Source organism: Macaca mulatta, chromosome 20 (genome assembly GCF_049350105.2).
Source record: "Macaca mulatta isolate MMU2019108-1 chromosome 20, T2T-MMU8v2.0, whole genome shotgun sequence".
Classification (NCBI taxonomy): domain Eukaryota; kingdom Metazoa; phylum Chordata; class Mammalia; order Primates; family Cercopithecidae; genus Macaca; species Macaca mulatta.
The window spans coordinates 75134198-75153060 of NC_133425.1; the positions used below are offsets into that span (position 1 = coordinate 75134198).

The following is an 18863-nucleotide window of genomic DNA, read 5'->3' on the forward strand; positions in this document are numbered from 1 at the left end:
CACTTTTACAATAAAAAATGTGTATACACATTTATACAGAAATATAGAAAAAAATTCCTAGGCTATACTCAAGATGGGGGACTGTGTTTTTCACCCCCTTCACTAAACTGTACTATCTTTCCCAGAAATTTAATAACAAACATCTAAAGAAAACATTTAAAAATGCAATAAACTTTATTGATGCAAGTTCTTCCCTTCTCTTAAAGTTTGTCACACTGCCAGGTTTTCCAGCACATCCTTTGCCAGGTCTGCATGCCTGATGCCATGATTTTCTCCTAGAGCCACACTAGGCCTTTTCAGCATCCTAACCACAAGGAAATCACATTAATGTGTGCTCATTCTGGAGGCTTCAGCTCTCCAAGGAGCAGGTGGGCCTCAGCTCAGATATAGCTGCTGGCCAGAGTTCAGGGCCCAGAGCCGTGCAGGCCAGCCAGGTGCAAGATGGACAGTTATTAACCCAGAGAAGCCCAGAGAATTTCTAAAGTCTGATTCTGGCTGCACTTGGAAAGGGCATTCCAGTTAACATGGTGGGGTGCTTTCTACACTTTAAAGGAGCTCAAGGAAGTCCCTTGTACAAAAGAGATGGCTCCACTAGCCCTTCCTCTAAGGGGTGGCCTGAGAGCAGACACTTGTGATCTAAGGGTAGGCGGGCATAAGGTCTTTTCTTCCATTTGAGTCCCCTCAACAGAGACTGGGATACTTACTTGGGTACTTGAGCCCAGTATTGATCTTATTCTCATCAGACTATTTCTGTCACTGAGAGGCTGACAGAAGTCTGAATGAGCATCCAGAGACAGAATTAGATAGAACCTCAGTTGAATTTTGACCTTGCCATTTAATAGCTAAACTACCTTAGGCCTAAACAGTGACTCTGTTTCCTCTTGTGGAAAGTGGAAGTGGCAATGCTCTGGTCTCTCCAGGATTCAAAATTATGGAGCTAAAGATCCCAGTTTCTAGTTAGGTAAAAGCGGGCTTGCAAACGCCAATACTAGTAATTATTATTTTTATTCGGTGTTCACCATCCTTTGCACCTTAACATACACCTTGTACCTGCCTAGATGAGCCCCCACCCACTGCCCACCTGAGATCCCTGGTATGGAGTCCCATACCAGGTAAGTTCAACTTACTTGAACATAAGTTCAAGTACGTTATTAGAATGCTTCTCCAATTTAGTTATGCACAGAATCCATCCCTCTGTGTATCAGGCAGTGGCTAGAGGAAAACAGATACCTACAAAACCTGGGTGGTGGGAGGAGAGTTTACTAAAGGGGTATGTAACTGAGGTGAGGGCAGGACTTGAGGAATAAATAACGAACAGTAGCATGGATAGGGGTTGAGGAGGTACATTCCCACCCAGCTTCTGGCTTTCAGTAGAGAGAACAGCCAACTTGTCAAGAAGGGGGATACCAAGGAATAAATAGCCCGACCTCTGTCTTCCCACCCTCCTGTGTCCTCCTCATGCTTTTGCCAAGATCTTGGCTTGGCTTCTCCTCTGATTGATTTCACCCAACTTTCTGATATTGGCAGGCAGCTATCTTATGTGCCCATGTTACACTATCATGATAAAGCTGCATTTCCTGAGGGGACACCAATGGATACCCCTCTGCCTGCCATGCAGCTGGGAGGCTAAATGTATGAAAAGCAACACCATGCAAGTCATTTTGAAACTGCTCTGGAACCCTCACGGGGCCCTCCGTTCTAGACATCCAGTCCCACTAGTGATCTGACTATGAAACCCACTAAGAGACTTCCAGAAGAAGATGACCTCTAGAAGGAGAAAACTTTTTTCCACGCTTCCATGGAACAAGAAGATGCCGTCCCTTTGGTGGAGCCCAAAGGGAAGCCATGTAGTTGGCAAGAGAAACTGTTGCTATCATCTATGAAAGGTGCTTCCCGGGGTTCCAGAGGAGGATGCAGAAGGGGAACAGTGAGTCTGGAGGGACAGACGGAACATTCCTGCAATGCTGTCAATCCATATCTGACCCTCAATTCATGAAACCTTCCAGACAACCCCCCCTGACAGATCCCTCTCTTCTTAAAGCTCTCACACACCTTTCTTTTAGCATTTAACATTCGTAACCTCAAATGAATGATTTCTACACGTGAGTCATTTCCTGAGTAGACTGTCAGATCCTTGAAGGCAGGAAGGCAATGTAATACAGTGGGGAATATCCTGTGTCTTCAAATAGTTATGAAGATTAGAAAGGCAATCTAAGCAATATCCTTAGCATATTACCAGGTGCACATAAAAAGTGATGAATAGACAGATTTATGACTATTCATTATTTTTTTATTCTTCCTATCCTTCACCATGCTGAAGATACACCACTATTACACACACCTCCAAAAAGAAAACTCATCATTTCTTATGTATCTTCTATGGGTCATTTACTATGGAGAAGTTCAAGTACGTTATTAGAATGCTTCTCCAATTTAGTTATGCACAGAATCCACTGAAAGTACAGAAAAAAATCTGATATTTTTAGTATGATGTTTCTAAAAAATATTTGGAAAGTAAAATTCTGTTTTACCTCCCAATGCTTATTGCTGCTAAGAAACTATAAAACAAAATAAATTAATACATTTAATGCAAACAAAGCTATATACATTTTACTTAAATGCAACAGATGATATAGTTTTGATGAAACTGATTCAAAACTTACTACACCAAAGCAGTATTGAACGCTGCTGTACAGGTACATTTCCATTCACCATGCCTACACGTGGTTTGATGACTCACGTGTCCCGTCATTGCTCCCCATTTACACTGGGCACCATGATGTTATTTGGCATTGATTTGACAGAAGTGCATCATTTTAACTTTATTTCCCTTTTATTCTTTTTTCACTAGTACAGCCAATCAAATTAGTATTAGATCTTGCAAACTTTGTTTGCAACCGGCATTAAAATACAATGGCAGTTCTTTAACGGGTCTTCCGGATATTGCAGAAAATGCTTCGTCAATTTTACTTTGGATTATCATTGCAATGAGAGCACATGGTTCAAAAGTTCCAGCAGCAGAGGCGGTTTTCCCACCCTGCCCCTGGAATATGGCATGTGGTACAGGCATTTTGAATCACAGCTTGTTTCAGGTGGGTATTGTTATCTGTTTTCTATTGGAGGACATTTAGGCTTGGGGGTGCGGCGGGGTGTTCAGTCACTTACCCAGGTTCACTCACCCAAAAGTTTGAGTTTCTACATCCAGTCTTTTGACTGATTGGTCTCATCTTTGATTATTATTGAAGATTAATGCTACATTGACACAGATTGATGATGAGAGATGAAGGGGATGTTGAAGAGATAGAAAGCAAATAGAGAATGAAACATGCTTGACCAGAGATGGTAACATAAACCCTGTCCATGGTGCCCTGTTGTCTTGGGTGCTGCTGTGTTTAGGTCAGGAGCAGTGGGAAGTCTGGAGCCATATGGGAGCCACACAGCCACACAGATGAGGCAGACTTCTAAGTGGGGCCACTCTTGGCATGTCCATGTTGAGCTCAGCAGCAATCAGACCTTGATGAGTTGAAATACTGAAAAGGAAAGTTCTAGGTTGCTCGTCATCATTTAATCTATGCACCTAGTCCTTGGCATTTCCTATTTCCTGCTTTGGGCTGAAGCTGGACATTCTTTCCCAGAATCCTTTGTGTCAGTCAATCCTTTTGGGATTCAAAGAGTTGTGGGAATGGTGACCTTAGTTCACATCCACATTCCACTGGGAGAGCACAAAGCTGGGGCCCTCTCTGCTTCCAGGAAGTAAAAGAGGCTGTGAAAGAAATGTTGTCAACCAGTGTTCTTACTACAGAAAGCCAGGAGAGGTGCTGTTCATCCTTCCAGCTCCAAGTGATGAGAATTTAGGAAATAAATAAATTAGGTAACTTATAGGCACATGTGATAAACTCTCTCTCACCAGGATCTGATAGACTAGTAGTTAATACAATTTTTGCATAGCTTGCATTTCCTGATAATACAGATGGATCTGCTATTAAAATTCCACTTTCCTTGTAGCAAAGTTAACTTTTTGTTATTCTAGAATGGCAAATTGAGTCAGTGAAGTTTCGGGAATCACACACACATCAGGTAATGCCATAACAAAAGTCCTTTTTGCCTGCAGTATATTTTCAGGACAATGAAACCATTCAATCATTGCCCAGAATGATAATTATCTTTTTGGACACATGACCTCATATTCTGAATCTATTAAGCACACAAAATCTGAAAATGAGTGGTATTAGTGATTCTATTGAAATGGATGCAAGGGAACTGAAACAAAATAAAGCCAGCTTTAGTTCTGTAATCCCCGAAAAAAATACGTGCTAAGAGGATGGGTGACTTAGGACACTTAGACAAGAAAAACCATCATGGAAAAATAAAACAGTAGATGCACATGTCTTTTGCCTTACTAGATGTCTGAACTTCATTGCTTCAGGGCACATCAGCTTGGGGTAGAGGTGGGGAGGCAGTTGACTCAGGTGTGGGTAACAATTGTGATGGCCTATGACCGAATTCCACAGTAAAGTGATTGGTACCCCAACCTCTCCTCTGCTCTTTCTGTTTTTTGTAATCATCCTAGATAGACATTAACATTTTCTGCAGAAGCCAACTGACAGAAAGATCAGCTACATCAGAAACAGCTGCTTCCAGTAGTGTCACCTTCATTCTAGGGGCAACTTCATCCAGAGTCTTAGAACACCATTTTTTAAAGACCCAGGTGCAAGTCACACCAAGGTGGGGTGTATTAGAAGATGTGAGGCCTTCCAGTGTAACTTTCACAAACCTTCTTCACTGACACAGACCCATTGGTGATCCAGGTAAGAATACAGGTTACTGGCATCTCTCCAACATAAGTCAGCACTCTGCCTTTCTCCAACATTCTCTGCAGAGAAACGTGAATCTAAATTCATACTATATTCTTCATATGAATCTCCATGTCCATGTCCTGGTCCTCACATTCCATGGCTCCAAAGGTCATTGTTTTTCTTTCTCCTTGAAGGACTAGAAGTGGATTATCAGGCAAATTGAAACCTTGGGCAATTCCCAGAAGTTCTAAGGTGAGAATGCTGATAAAGTGTCTCTACTGTCCATCTTTTACCCCTCTCATGCCCCTTACCTCACCCCCCTGGAGACCTAGATTAAAAATACTTCAGAGCAGGAAACCTGGTTGATGGATTGATCAATCAACCAACAAGTATTTATTGAGAGCACCTAATTCTTGCTCAGCAAATGCTGACAGAAGCAGATGGTGCAGTGACAGGTAACAGAGGACTCTTCAAAGTCAGGTAGAGGACTTGAAACTGAGGCTCAACTCACCGTGTCTTCATTCAAGAGACAGCAGTTGAACACCTACACACAAGCTGCACAGCATGCTTGGAAATGGGAATAAAAAGGGCAGATAGACTTCTATCCCATGGAGTTTATAGTTTATCAGGGTAATAATTCTTTTAAGCACTTAAAGTTAATGTGCACTACGACTGGAAAACAGACTGCTTAGGCAGCTTACGGTGGTCAAGAAAGTGGGGACATATAAAGTTGTTTTAGCTTTTTGAGGCCTGGAAGGATACAACCACACAGTGACTGGGTAATGTGATTTTGGGAGCAAGATAGATTGAAGACTCTCCAGAGTGAGTAGCATCCTCCCAAAATTCACGTCCTCCCAGAACCTCAGAATGTGAGATTAAGTGTAAATAGGGTCTTTGCAGATTTAATGAAATTAAGATGAAGTCATATTGATTTAGGGTGGGTAATAAATCCATATATCCAATGACTAGTGTCCTTGTAAAGACACAGACACAGACAGAGGTAAGAAGGGCAGATATCAGAGTGATATGGCTACAAGCCAAGGAATGCCAAGAATTTCTGGCCACCAGCAGCTGCTTGGAGAGTTGCATGGAATGTATTGTTTCCTAGAAACTTTGGATGGAGCATGGCCCTGCCAACACCTTGATATCAGACTTTCAGCCTCTAGAGCTACAGGAGAATAAACTTCTGTTGTTCTAAACCACCCAATTTGTAATAATATGTTATAGCAGCCTTGAGAAATGAATGTAAGACACAACTGACTGGAGTGAAGAAGATTCCTGGTTAAAGCATATGTGAGTGCTACCGTGAAAAATGAAGGCCAAGGTGAGAAAGAATGGCAGGTTTCTATTTGTATGGTTGTGTACAAGATAATAGCTGAAGGCCCTAATGAAATAAACAGAATATGTCTTTTACAGCTTGTTTTATAATAAACAAACCACCTAAAGAGCCTGAAGAGACAAAGATTAAACTTCTCAAGCCATGTCTCCGTTTATGGAACAGAACAAAAAAGAGTAAGCAAGGGAGAAAGCGAACGAGTTACTGACAATATTCCATTGAACTCAGTAGATACTTATCAAGCCTTGCCTATTTCATACCTCTAAGGAATGCACAGTGCGAGTTGGGGGTAAAACTGGAGAATTTCAATCCAAGGGATATAGGCAAAGATTGAAGTAAGCTGAATGAATAGAAACAGTGAAGACAAAAAGAAACAAATGTCCCAGTCTAAGGATGATTAGGATGTCTTTGCAGAGAAGATGACATCTGTAGGGAGGATGAAAGGATCCTTTAGGGTTGGACAGAAGGCAGAAGGGCAGAAGGGAGAAGAAAGCCCAGAGTATACCATCGTATCTCAACACTCCTTGAATAGTCGCTATGTCTAATCTGGTGCCTTGTATAGCACAAAAAGGCACACAGAAATGGTGGAGTGAATAAATGAATGAACTAATGAAATGACCCAGAAGCCAAGAGAGGACAGCACTTTCTTAAGGAAGAGGGGATAATGAACATTGTAAAAAGCCAGAGAGAGGCTGAGAAAGATAAGTATGAATGTCAAGAAACGAATAGGTCAATAGAACATTGAAGAAATAGGAGCTTAGGAGAAGTCAGAGGCAATTCTTAGCAGTTGAGAAGAAAGGAGTGAGCCACGAGGAAGAAAACTTGTGCTGATGAAGGCTCAAGGAGTACGGCTGAAAAAAAAATATGGGAGAGAGGTTAATAAAGAGTGTTTGTGAATTAACGCTGGAACAGAAATTAAATACCACATGTTCTCATTTGTAAGTGGGAGCTAAACATTGAGTACACATGAACACAAAGAAGGGAACAATGGATACCAGGGCCCACTTGAGGGTGGAGAGCAGGAGAAGGATGAGGATCAAGAAACTAACCATTGAATACCATGCTCATTACATGGATGACAAAATAATTTATATGCCAAAACCCTGCAACATGCAATTTACCCACGTAACAAACCTGTACTTGTATCCCCCAAACCTAAAATAAAAGTTGGAAAGGAAAAAAAGAGTGTTAGAGAGGAAGATTGTGTCTGAAGGTAAAGGATAAGGAAATTTGAGGATGCTGGAGACAGGAGTCATACAGTTTCTCAGGAGCCAGGGGTGGAAGAATAAATGAAATAACCAACATGTATTGAGCACCTACTATATGCCAGGCACTAAACTAGCTATTTTCAAATATCTTTCTGTTTAAATAATCTGGAAGCTACACTTCATGGGAAGTGTTAGTTTTAGAAAGAATAATGGATTTCTCTCTAATGATGGGAGTAGAGGAGACAAATTAATTTTATAAGCAGATGCGTTGAAAGAGGTATCTTTTCACTCATCAAGTATCTACTGGGGACACCCTCCGTGCTGGACACTGTATAAAGGGCCTCAGATATATCACCTAATGGGAACCTTAGAGCACCTCTAGAATGTTCTATCATGGTTCTCATCTTAGAGACAAGGATTTCATAGATAAGCTCTGTGAAATCTTTGCCAAATTATTTCAACATGCAGGTAATTACTGGTAAAATGATTCAAAGCTGAGTATGTCTGCACAAACAACTACATATGTCTCAGCCTCAGTTTCTACATCTGTATAACTTTTCCTCCCTTGGTTGTTGTGAGCTTGAAGCAAGGAGAAAGTGCTCACTAAAGGACAGTTCTTGTTTTTAATCTTACTTTATTCCTTTGGAATGAGGCCATTGGGTCCTCACTACACCCTCACCCCTCTACCAACATTCCCCATTCTTTTCAGGATTGAAGACGTCCTGGAGCCCCCAAACAGGTGTCAGCAGCATCACCACGTCAGATCAATCCGTAAGCTTGGGCAGGAGATGTCCCAGAAAAGAAGCCATGTTGGGAAGGCAAGCTAAATACACAACATGACCCAAAAGCAAAGGGCGTCTCTGAAAGGGATAATGCAGACCGAGACAATAGTTTCACAGATCAATAGGAAACCTTTAAAGGTCCACTGATGAGCTAGACTGCAGGGGTGCTCCTCTTCTATAAAAGGAAAATAAAAAGGATCAATAAGAAATGAAAACTGATATTAGATGACTGTGATTTACTTTCTGCTGCCAAGGGATCTTCTCCAAGCTGGGTCTCTGGTCAGACTTGTTCATTCCCTTCCAATCCCCTATGATGAGATCCCAGGGTGGTGGAGTAAGATAAATAGACATGGAAACAGTCCCCAAAAATGGCTGCAGTAAGGCCATACAGCATACCTAACATATCTACTGGTTAGCATAAAAACAAGTAAGTTGTCTGAATGCAACGTGTTGGGTGTAGGAGGAAAAATGTATGCCTTAAACCTCAACCCATCACCCCTCACTCTTCAATCTGTACTTATGTCTGTGTATCAGTAGTGTGGCGAATTCTAAGTAGTTTTCTGGTGCATTTTAAGGATTCATCTACCAACTCTGTGATCTTGGGCAAATGCTTTACCTCTCTGACTCTCAGTTTTCTCATCTATAATTATGTCAACATTATCAAGATAAAATAATAGAAATGATTATTGTCACCTTCCTCATCCCTATCATTATCACCCCATCACTGCCCCAAAAACTAATGTCAAAATGGCTGAATGCCCACGCGGCTTTATAGGAGGAGATTTAAGAGCCAGAAAGACCAAATTTATTAGTGAGGTTGTCTTGAGCAAGCTGTGAATCTTGTCTGATCTTCATGCAATTCATCATGGACTTGGACAACATCTTTTCTGGTTATTACGAAGACTGGAGAAGACACGTACATCCCTTAGCACAGTGTCTCCTACATAACGAGGACTCAGTATGGGTCCTTAGTCTTTGCCATAACTCTAGTCTGTGACAGTGTTAGACTAACTTCTTGGTGAGCCCATACTGACCACTGGGAGTCCAAGTTGACTCTGAGAAAACCAAAAGAAAGGCAAATAAAAGGATCTATTTGTGGGAGGGAGAGGGGATGGAAAGCCACATAGTCTGGTTCAGCACGAGATTGAGCGGGGTCTGGGCAGTTTCAGCCCCCCTGGAGAGAGAACATCCCACCACTGCTACCTCTCCTCCTTTCTCCTGCTCTAGTGCAGAGCACACGGCTTCGCCCCTCAGCTGATTGGGTGCCTGTGGGCAGTGCAAAGAGATGTAGGGCTTCTCCTTCCAGCACACAGCACTGGCTACTGGGGGGTTTCTGTCTCCCCCACCCAACCACCTCCACCCTCACCTTGCTGCTGGAATTCTGGGCTCCCTGCATTCATGGTGCAGGGGCCATGGATCAAGATGACTCCCCTCCTGCCATATGTACTGATTCATTCAGCACTAACTGAGCCCCAGCTGTGTGTGCACATCTTGCTGGACAGCAGAGGACACGAGGCAAATGAAACAAAGTCCTTACCCTGAGGCCATACTACACTGAGCAGTAATCTCGGACATCACAAACTCTCCCCTCCTGGTTTCGTGTTCTGCAGTATCTTCTTTCCCATGTTATACTTGGATTTTACCCCTTCCTCTTGTCTATGTTGCTCAGTGGCCAGTTTTCCCCAGTGGAGGCTGGGGACATTCTCTTTCTACATCCCTGTTTATCTCTACTCTGAATAAGTCAATATGCAAAAGTCTGGGTGTCCAACTCATCCCTCCCAGAAGGGATTCTCTTTAGCCTGACAGCCTATTATACTTGTTGTGGGTGGCCTACAGTGTGTCTGGTGAGGCATACTCAGACTGTAAAAAAGAAAAAAAAATGGGCAGGCCAGACCCCTTTTTTTCCTACTATCTGACTAATAAGAGATTCTTTCACTATAATATTTCTTCTGCTATTCTAATTGTTCTACCACACTCATTGCCTGATTCCTCTGGGTTCTCTTATATCTCCATCTTGAATTCTCTTGTAGGCACTGTGTCTTCAGTAAGTGTTTGCATTTTGAACATAAAGAAAACCTCTGTGTGTCCATTGCTTTCTCCTCCACTTTTCTTTTCTTGACACGCTAATTAGAAGTGGGAAAGGGACTGACATCTGTTGAATGCCTCTATGTGCTAGATGTTATAAAACACTTCCATGGATCTATCTCATGTAGGAGAAATTAGCCTCATTTTAACAGCGAGGGAACTGAGGAGAGAAAGCTTCAACCATGTGTTCTAGCTCACACAGAAGAACATGAAAAGCCTCCAAGACTTCATGCTATCTGTCCCTTGAAATGTACACATGTGGCTGACATATGCAAACACATGCAAACCCAGGCAGTGGGCCCATGTGACATTCATTATAGAAAGTGTTTCTTTAATCATCTCTCATTCCTGACTCCCACTGAGGTCCTCATAATGGGTTTAGAATTACTGTCTTCTAAGTGATTCTGTGTGCAAAGTTGTACAATGAAAAGGGTACAAATTTGAGCAAATCTAGGGCAGAGAGTAGACCCAGAATGGCTGAAATCAAATCCCAATTCTTATTATTTGGGTGACCTCGGGTTATGGGGATAACAGGAACACCTTCCTCATAGGGGTCTTTCCTCCTTACTGCCTTCTCCTGAGGACTGAGGGTGAGGATTATTTAGGTAGGTGTGTGTAAATCACATAAATCCTTGTTTAGCCCATGGTAAAGCTATCCAAATGGACAATGTTGATTTTATTATCTGTAGTCTTGTTGGCCTTTCCACTTGTTAGCCGTAAGACCCTTGGATACCTCTCTTGACATCTCCGAACTTCATTTTTCCTGTTGGTAACACAGGGGTAATACTTCCCACATCAAACCTTTGCTGGGGACCTCTGATCAGATAAGCCATGTAAAGACACTAACTCAGGGACTTGGTTGTAGCAAGCGCTTTCTTGCTTAATACATGCCAGTTCCCTTTTCTCCGAGAGAGCTCAGAGCACTGCTATTCACTTAGGATCAATGGAAGAAGCAAGAAGAAGAAAACAAAGGAAAAAACAAACACTGGGGGCTACATCACGCTGAAGACCAGCTTCCTGAGGGCAGTTCCTACCAAAGAGTCGTCTGTCCTGAGTAATCAACTGGAGTCCCCCCCACCCCTTTCCCAGGTGGTCCCCCAAACTGGTTGGTGGGTAGTGCTGCAGATGTGGCTTCCTTATGGGCGATGGTGTTGATGGAAAAGATAATTCACGCCTGCGTTGAGCTCTCTCTGAGTCACTCCAGAGCCCAGTGATGAAGGAAGAAAACACCCATGATCAGTACCACATTTCCAGATTTCATTATAATTTTTAATTCTTCAATGTTGTTTTGAAGAGCAGCATCAAGCATGCATAAGTTTTTGGAGACAGAGAAAAATGTAAGCAGCCACCCTTTGAGTTTGGACTTGAGGACACCCCAGATCCTCTGAGAGATCTGTCTCCTTCCAGAAGCAGTGAGGTGCACTGTTGCTGTGACATGAGAGAGTCCTGCCCCCATGCTCTCTGGAGACTGAGGCTCTCCCTGTTTTATGCAGTTGGGCTCTCTGGACATCATGTGCTTGAGTTCTGCATCTTTTCCCAAATTCTACTCTATTCACTCTTATAATCACCAAGTTCTGTCGATATTATTACTCAAATGTCTACTTGTCTCTTTATGACTACCACCCTTTGCCAAGCAAGCTCCCCTGTAGGAGATCAACGACAACAATCACCAGGCCTCCCAGCAGCCAGATGGAGCTATTCAAAATGTAATGTGAGCTGGGCACAGTGTTGGTGCACACCTGTCGTCCCAATTACTAGGGAGGTTAAGACACGATGATCCCTTGAGTCCAGAAGTTCAAGGCCAGCCTGAGCAACATAGCAAGACCCCATCTCTTTAAAAACATTTTTTAAAGTCAAAATGTAATGCGAAACTCACTCCTCCCTGTCGATCACCTTCATTATCTTCCCATTGCTTCCCAGGCATCAAGTCTCTGCCCATCTTATAAAACCATCTGTGTTCTCATCCTCCCTCACTCCAATTCAGCTTTCCAGGCTTCTTTGTTTCCCCACATATGCAAATATTTTGTATATTCATGATCTCTTCATCTAAAACATTCCTGGAGCCTGGACAGCTCCTCCCCAAGCCCTTCATGGGCTGGTTATTTTAATTCACACATATCTTGGCTTACCTGTCTCCTACCCAGAAGCCTTCCTTGAGAAGGCTACCTCAGGATACTGCTTTTTCAATTGCCAATTGCTATTCCAATTCTCTCATAGTCACATTATTTCTATCTGCAATGTGATTATGAATGAATTTGATTATTTGCTAGATTTTAGTCTATCTTCCCCACATCACTGAAAGCTCTGTGATGTTTTGTTCGCTTCTGAATACCCATTACAGATGGCACATAGTAGGCACTTAATAAACGTGTGTTGAATGACTGTACAAATGACTGCTGTGAAGTCATTTGGTAGGCAGGCCGTTCTTTTCCCTGTTTGTATAAGGGTGAGGGTGGCTTTGTACACCCATGTGTGCATTTTTGAGAATGGAGGAAGGATATTCTGCAGCTTGGATTGTTCCCTGCTAAAACCCTTCAAGGGCTCCCCATTGCCCCTTGGCTCAGCTCAGTTTGCAAAGCTGTCCAGGAACTGATTCTGCTTTCTTTCCTCCCCCTTTTCTCCCATTTCATTTTTCTACTCCTTCATTTGTGGCCTGTGTATAAGTATATGGATGCCCACTTGGGCTGGCCCCTTCTGTTCTGAATTCTCTACCTTGCTGACACCAGGATCATTTCATGTGAACCCCCCTCCAGAGAGCCTTGTCTGAGCCTCCATTTCATCCTTTTGGGTGAGCTGGGTACCCTCTTTTTGTGCTCCCTGCACTTTCCCCCTTAACCCATAGTCTCCCAAATGGGACAACTCGAACTTCTTTTGAGTAATTTGGAAAAAAAATTAATATATTTATTTTTTAAAATTTATACTTTTGTTCACTTTACAAGTTGCATAAAATACTAGCATGCCATTGCACATGTATTCATTTTAAAAGTGGGACTATAAAGGTATGTAGAGAGTATAGGTTCAAAAATGTATTACAAGGGTTCGTGATCAAAAAGGTTTGGAGAGCATGATGACGTTATACTTTTCATACTGCATGGCATTTGTCTGGATTTTGTCTGTCTCTTCAAGATCTTTCAAGGAACTCTTGCGAGAAGAAACAGCATACACAGCCGCAGGTCCTTGAAGGTGATATGGGGATGGTTTTAGATGGTGCACAAAAGGAAGGTGGCTAATGCCTGCTGAGAACTCATTGCCCTTTGAATTCTCTTTTATTCTTCCTCATTTAAATAATGGGGGCTAAAAGTCTCAGCTGTGTGTCAATATGTTTCTAATATCTCTGGGTACCACTTGCTAGTTTCCCTTTATAATAGGGAGAGCAACCTTTAGGCTCAAGCCCTTGAAAATGCCTCTTATCGATATAACCAAAACCCAACAATTCAGCTTTACTTTCATTGCTCCTTTCCATTTGTGGTCAGTAATACTGCTATGATATTTAAAACAATGTATAATTTTTCTCTTGCTAACCATGCAGAGTTTCTTAAAATAAATTTATTTATAAAGAGTGAGTAAATTTTTTAAAATAAGCAAATTATAATACAGGTGAAACCAGATGTTTCAATCTCACGTCAGTTTGTGTAACACAAGGGCGACATAGTCAACATGACCTTTGAAACATAAAGACCCTGTAAGATTGTTTACTCTGGCCATGGCTAAATGTGTGACTATTGCAAAGTTCTTCTCTGAATCTATTGTAAAAGGGATAAAAATACTTACTCAATAGAGTGTTTTGAAGATGAGCATTAATATATTTAAAGACACTTCCCAATGCCTGCACATGATAATAGATATATGTTTATGCAATGAGCAAGTGCATGAGTAAGAATGGAATAAATCTGGGTAAATAAGTCAAGGAACCTGGATCCTCCTTAAAAGTCCCAACCTTCCTAGCTGGAACGAGTCAGACTCTGGAGAGCCCCATTCTCTCCTTCACTAGAGTCCCATTTTCACAGTCATTTGACATTTACCCAGGAGACCTGAGAAAGTTAATGAGTTTTGCCTAGTCCCTTAATTCTCCTTTGGAGTGATTAGTGTGAACAGACAATGGAATGTGCATGAGACATGGATTGATTTTGTGGCTCTGCTGGAATTCTATTAGAACTTCACTCTCCATTTGAGTAGTCTCTACATAAAACTTCTGCCTTGGAAGCTGATGAGCTCCCCATACAAAGAAGTATTCAAGACTAAAAGAGATGAACACGTGACCCAAGCCCTGACTTTCTGCTTCTCTAAGAAACATTATGTTCATCATCCTGAAAACAAAGACACATTTAAGGGCATCTTGAACCAAGTCTTGAAAGCCTATTTCTAGAAGCTGTGTGTAGGCTATGCAGACATGACTTCACAGGCCAGTGTGCAGTTGCATCCCTATCTAGCACTTAACAGACACAGCTATTTTACTTTTATTTCAAATTGAAAGCCATGTTTTTAAGAAGTCAAACCACCTAAGACCTTCTAAAAGAAAGCAAATGAACTTTTTCTCTCCACATTGTTTCTCATTTTTTTAGTAGTCTATCCAGCTTCTTTCAATGAGAGCTGGATTCCAAAAGGCAAATGTGAAAACTTCCAGGGTTCCCAAGAAACAGTGTCACTTCTGTTGCATCGTGTTGGTCAAAACAATAACAGGAACAGCTTTGATTCAAGGGAAGAAGACTCCTTTTCTTGATAGAAGTAGTGGCATGAGTGTCCAGGAATGGGAGGAATTGTTGGTAGTTGTCTAGGTAGATAATCTAACACACACACACATATAATCCAAATCATGAAATGTAGGACTCACTTTTGCTAAACACCAGGCTCTGCATTAGCATCCGTCACACCTGATTTCTTCAAGGAATGTCTGTGGAGACTCCATAGGATCTCCAAGGATAAGGACCTCACGTCCTTCCATTTTGCTTTCATTTCCATTTCCTTTGGAGACAAACACAAAAGAAAGTGGTTTCAGATCACAAGTACTCATGTTTTTGTGTGACTGAAAGGAAGGCCTTTGAGTGTCTGCATGTGTACTTGCGCATGGCACGTGTTCGTGCACCCATGTATGTGTATGTGGCAGGGAGATGAAGGTCATTTCAGACTTTATATTCAGATCTTGAGCTATCCTGTGATGTCTTGTTCTCAATTCAGCTTTTCCTGTCACTAACCCTTTGCCCAGACCATCCCTCACGCATGACTGACCTGCCTCGTGCACAAAACCATGTATTTGCTTTTCTGCAATTAGCAGATCAAGGTTCACCTGCTTTATGCTCTTCATAACGATTCTTCTGGCAAAAACAAGTCCAGCATTCTTGACCCTTCTCTATTCTGAAAGATGTAAGAAAACGGATAGGAATTTGCTACATATAGATCAGGTCATTGAGGCAGAGGAGAGAGGCTGTGTAAAGTTTCAGATCTGGAAAAGAGAAGGCCATGTAGCTATTTGTCAGAATTTCTTTTCTGGCTTTACTTCCCAAAGGGAGATTTCTATGGGTTTGTGGGATAAGATGAAATGGGCCTTCTGTTAAAAAAAAAAAAGAAAAGAAAAGAAAAGAAAAAAAAAGGGTGGTGCTGTACATAGAGAATAAAATATTGGCCAGGAGCGGTGGCTCACACCTGTAATTCCAGCACTTTGGGAGGTCACGGAGGGCAGATCACTAGGTCAGGAGTTCAAGACCAGTCTGATCAACATGGTGAAACCCCACCTCTACTAAAAGTACAAAAATTAGCCAGCGTGGTGCCAGGCACCTGTAATCCCAGCTACTCAGGAGGCTGAGGCAGGAGAATTGCTTGAACCGGGAGGTGGAGATTGAAGTGAGCTGAGATTACACCACTGTACTCCAGTCTGGGTGACAGAACAAGACTCTATCTCAAAAAAAAAAAAAAGTAACAAAATAAAAATAAAAAGTTGAAGAAGAATTTGAGAATAAGATGACAACATAAAGGAATTGTTTACATTTGCATATTTATATTTGGTTTAACTTATTTTTGGCAGAAAATATAAGCACTAAAATGACTGTAACACAGTTCAGTGTCCTTAGCAATATTTTCTCCTTATTACCTCCTCAAGGCTTCATCTGTCAGAATGTAGCCAACATCATTTAACCAAAAGGGGGAAAATTTTTTATGTAAGTCAATACATGTATTACTCCATTCATCAAATATAGAGATCACTTTTTAAACAATGAACCTTAAGAAACAGTACATTTGTGATTGCAGAAACCAGTATAATCTCCCTCAAATTACAAGCAGATATTATAAAGTGAAAACCACCCTTCGAAAATAAACCCTGATCAATGACACGAAAAGGTGGTTCTTTGTAAAGATCAACAAAATTGGCATACTTTTAGCTAGACTAGTCAAGAAAAAAGGGAAAACTCAAATGACTAAAATAATAAATGAAAGTGGGGACATCATTACCAACCTTACAGAAATAAAAAAAATTAAAAGAGAATACTATGAACAGTTGTATACCAACAAATTAGATAACTTGGATATAACAAATTTCTAGAAACATGCAAACTATCAAAACTGACGAAAGAAGAAATATAAAATCAGGATAGACCTATAACAAGTAAATATATTGAGTCAATAATTAAAACCAACCAGCAATCCAAAGCTGAGGATCACATGGCTTTATGGTAAATTTTACCAAACATTAAAAAAAAAAAATCAGTTCTTCTCACAACTTACAAAAAATGGAAAAAGAGGGAACACTTCTCAACTTATTCTGAGGCCAGTATTACCTTGATGCCAAAGTCAGACAAACAATCACAATAAAAGAAAATTATAGATCAATATCCCTTGTGAACACTAGTGCAAAAATCCCAACAAAATCCTAGCAAACCAACTCCACCAGCATATTGAAAGAATTATACATCATTACCAAGTGGAATTTATCCAAGGAATGCAAGGTTTGTTAAAAATCAATTGATGTAATACATTATATTTATAGAATAAAGGGAGAGAAAGACACAGGATCATATTAATAGATGCAGAAAAAGAATCGGACACGATCCGTCACCTTTCATGTTGAAAGCACACAATAAACTAGGAATAGAAGGAAAATTCCTCAATCTGATAAAGAGCTTCTATTTCAAAAAAAAAAAAACAACAAACAACTAATGTCATACTTAACAGTGAAAGACTGGACATTTTATTTATTAGAAACAGTATACTGATGTCTGTTCTCTCTACTTCTGTTAAATATTATACTGGAAGTTCTAGTCAAAGCAGTTAGGTCAGAAGAAGGAATAAGCACCCAGATTGAAATGAGAAGCAAAACTATGTCTATTAGCAGAAGACATGATTTTATGTAGAGAAAATCCTGAAGAATCTATAAAAAACACTATTAGAGCTAATAAACAAGTTTAGGAAAGTTGTAGGATACAAGATTAATATACAAAAATCAGTTCTACTTCTACACACCAGCAATGAACAATACAAAAATAACATTTCAAAAACAATTACATTCACAATAGCATCAGAAAGAATAAAACGCTTGGGAATAAATTTAACCAAGAAAGTACAAGACTTATGCACTGAAAACCACACACACTTTTGAAAGTAATCAAAGATGACCTAAATAAATAGAAACACATATTATATTAGTGAACTGGAAAACTAGAAAATATTGTTAAAATGACAATAATTAGTCATTGGGGATAATTAGTTCCCAATTAATCTACAGACTTCGTATAACTACTATCAAAACTAACTGCTTTTTTTTTTTTTTTTTTTTCTGCGCAAATGGGCAAGTTGATCCTAAAATTCATATGGGAATGCAAGGAACCCTGACTAGCCAAAGGCCAGATGAATAACAAAGTTGAAGGACTCACACTTTTAATATTAACATGTAATACAAAGCTACATCAATCAAACTTAGTGGTACTAGCACAGAGATAGACATATAGATCAACAGAATAGAATTGAGAATACAGAAACAAACCTAAATATACATGGTCAATTGATTTTCAACAAAGTAACTGAGATCATTCAATGGAGAAAGAACAGTCTTTTCAACAAATGGTACTGGAACAATTTGCCATCCACAGACAAAAGAATAAATTTGAACCTTCTACCTTACACCATATACAAAAAACCTGAAAATGGATCAAAGACTTAAATATAAGAACTGAAGTCATAGTATTCTTAGAAGGAGACATAGATATAAATCTTTATGACCTGGATTATGTTATGGTTTCTTAAATATGACACCAAAAGCACAAAAAACAAAGCAGGAATGGTGGGGGAGGAAAGGGAAACGGTGCCACCAGTGCTCTTGGCCTTGGCTGGCTCTTAGGCCGCCCTTAGCACTCATCAGCTTGCTTCACATGTTTGTATGTTATCCTCATGTCTTTCTTCTCACTAGACCATGAGTATCTCCATTCCAGGCACCATCTTCTATTTAGTTCAATAAAAATTTATTAAGTACACACTTCATGGTTAGCATTGAATATAAAAAGGTAATTATAATGATGCATAATAAAAACAATAATAATAAAAATGGTAGATGCTAATACACATTGAGAGCTGATATAATTACAACACTCTCAGAGCACGTGAGAAAAACTGATAGTATTTGCTCCTTGACTTGGGGGTAGAGTTTTGTGTTTGCTTTTAAAGCACTGGG

General features: G+C 40.6%; 1 long non-coding RNA gene across 3 annotated transcripts in view; it reads right to left on the minus strand.

Moving 5' to 3' along the window:
• LOC106995092 (uncharacterized) overlaps positions 1-18863 on the minus strand; it is a 91471-nt gene that overhangs the window by 50121 nt on the left and 22487 nt on the right. For all 3 annotated transcript variants that reach the window (XR_013412218.1, XR_013412219.1, XR_013412217.1), the window contains exon 3: positions 15039-15169. This is a non-coding gene — a long non-coding RNA (uncharacterized LOC106995092). The remainder of the gene's footprint in view (positions 1-15038; positions 15170-18863) is intronic.